The sequence below is a fragment of the Cupressus sempervirens genome, chromosome 10 (genome assembly GCF_028749045.1).
Source record: "Cupressus sempervirens isolate cs-2001-9-10 chromosome 10, ASM2874904v1, whole genome shotgun sequence".
In the NCBI taxonomy this organism is placed as follows: domain Eukaryota; kingdom Viridiplantae; phylum Streptophyta; class Pinopsida; order Cupressales; family Cupressaceae; genus Cupressus; species Cupressus sempervirens.
Genome location: NC_143127.1, coordinates 635,657,220 through 635,659,338, shown reverse-complemented (window position 1 = coordinate 635,659,338; position 2,119 = coordinate 635,657,220). Strand labels below are relative to the sequence as shown.

Genomic DNA, 2,119 nt, shown 5'->3' with positions numbered 1-2,119 from the left:
AATGATTAGAAATATTCTACTTTTCCTTTAGTTCCTCAAATTCTTTTACAAATGAGCTAAATAACTCTGAAGTTCAATCTTTTATATAGTTGGTGTTTGGGTGTTTTAATTTGATTGTTTTTCTCTATTTGATCTTTTCACTGTCTGTCATCAGATTGTAAACTGTGAATAGATCCAAATGGTAAGTTTATTTGTTCATCTTCATTGGTTTGGTACTTTCATTTTGAAGTTTTGATTTGTGTAAATGGCTCATTTGAAATTGAAAAGAGAATAAATATAACATCTAATGTGTTTTACAGGGCCCATGTTCTACAAAGGTTTGTAACATTTGTTTTACTAGTACAATCCTTGGGGGGCAATACGAGGCAACATTGTGTGGGGGCATGGTGTGTTGAAGGATCTGATTAATTGTAAGCCATTATAATGTGTAATCATTTCAAGTGAATGGTATGATATAAAAGGTTTTTAGTCTAACTATGCTACACTTTTGTCTAGAGAAAAGCCACTGATTCTTTAAACAGGATGGGACAACTCCTCTAGATAGTTTCAAAACAAGGTTGTTCCTAAAGACCCATTTGATCCCTACTTAAAAGAATGGGTGAAGATCCCTAAAAATCCCATCATTTTTCTAGAGAAAGGACTCTATGGGATCTTTGTCAAAGATCCAACCACTAGATGTCTTGGAAAAGATGGAAGTTGGAGAATTATTGTGGGAAACAAGGAAGATCGACATCCTAATGGAAGGGTCCTTCTTTACACAAACAAAGATTTTTTTCACTGGACCAAAGAGAAGCACCCTCTCCATTTTTCTAAGAAGACAAGAATGTGGGAGTGTCATGATTTTTATCCTCTTTCTCCATTGGGAAAACATGGTCTTGATACTAATGTTACTAGGCCTAAGATCAAACATGTCTTGAAGGCATCCCTCGATGAAACAAGATTTGAGTATTATACAATTGGGACTTACCTCACAGACATTGATAGGTATGTTTCAGACAATACAAGTGCTAACAACAAATATGGACTAAGATATGATTATAAACAATTCTATGCATCCAAAACATTTTTTGATAGTCATAAGAATAGAAGGGTCTTGTAGGGATGGATTAATGATTATGATATTGCAAAGGGGTGGTCTAGTGTTTAGGTAAGGTTCGACCCAAATTTTCACTTCTATATATTTATGTAGTCTTATTACCTAGAAACTAATTGTATTGAATGTGTATTGATAACTTTTAGTCTTTAGCTATTCATTGTTTTTGGTTGGAATATACTGTGTACATGTAAATTTGTTTAGTTGTCATTTGGTTGATTCTCTATCTTTTTTGTGTTGGTTCATTTTTATTTAAAACTGATGAGAGATTGTAGTAATGCAAAAATGAATACTATTCCTCATTTGATACTGTTTTCACATTAATATCTTGTGGAGATTATATTTTTTTGGACTATACAAGGTTTTCATAAGTGACCCAATATCTAGTTGTTTTGCAAGAAGAAATGACAGTGATTCAGAAGAATTTTTGAAGATGAAAGTGACAAGGACGCGAATCAAAAGACACCCATGGTATGATGATGGATTGGAAGGTTTCTATTTAGAAGGCATTATTCTTTCTTTGTATTCTAACTTATAGCTCATTTAAGACCTTCTTGATGAAAGGTTGAGACTGCTAGCAAGAAGAGGACTTTGTTGGAGTCATCTATGAAACCTAAAATTACTACTAATAAAAAGGAAAAGACAATAGTAACTAGTGAAGCACAAAAATCAGGTCAGTGCTTAAATACTTTCTCATTAACAATGTGCTAATATTTTGAAAACTTATTTGATATTGAAACTTGTCTTAAATTATGAAATTGGTAACATGGCTAGAGGAAAGTTTCAATTATTTGAAAGAAAATGGCTTACACTCAATTAATAATAAATCTAAGTGAAGATGAAGTTATTTTAGACTAAATTCTACTTGATATGGGTGATCAACCTTATTTTTGTGTACTTGGTTACCTTCTACATCACTATTCTCTACCAGATTTCTTTTTCATGGAGCATTTCAGGAATTTGTTAGATTTCTCCAATGTTAATGACTAAGTAGGTATAATTCCAATTGAATTATATTATAGGTTT

At 32.1% G+C, this 2,119-nt stretch overlaps 1 pseudogene; it reads left to right on the top strand.

Annotated features, from left to right (window-relative positions):
* Window positions 1-304: 304 nt before the first annotated feature.
* Window positions 305-1,147, top strand: LOC149535434 (beta-fructofuranosidase, insoluble isoenzyme 1 pseudogene; annotated as a pseudogene).
* The last annotated feature ends 972 nt before the right edge of the window (window positions 1,148-2,119 follow it).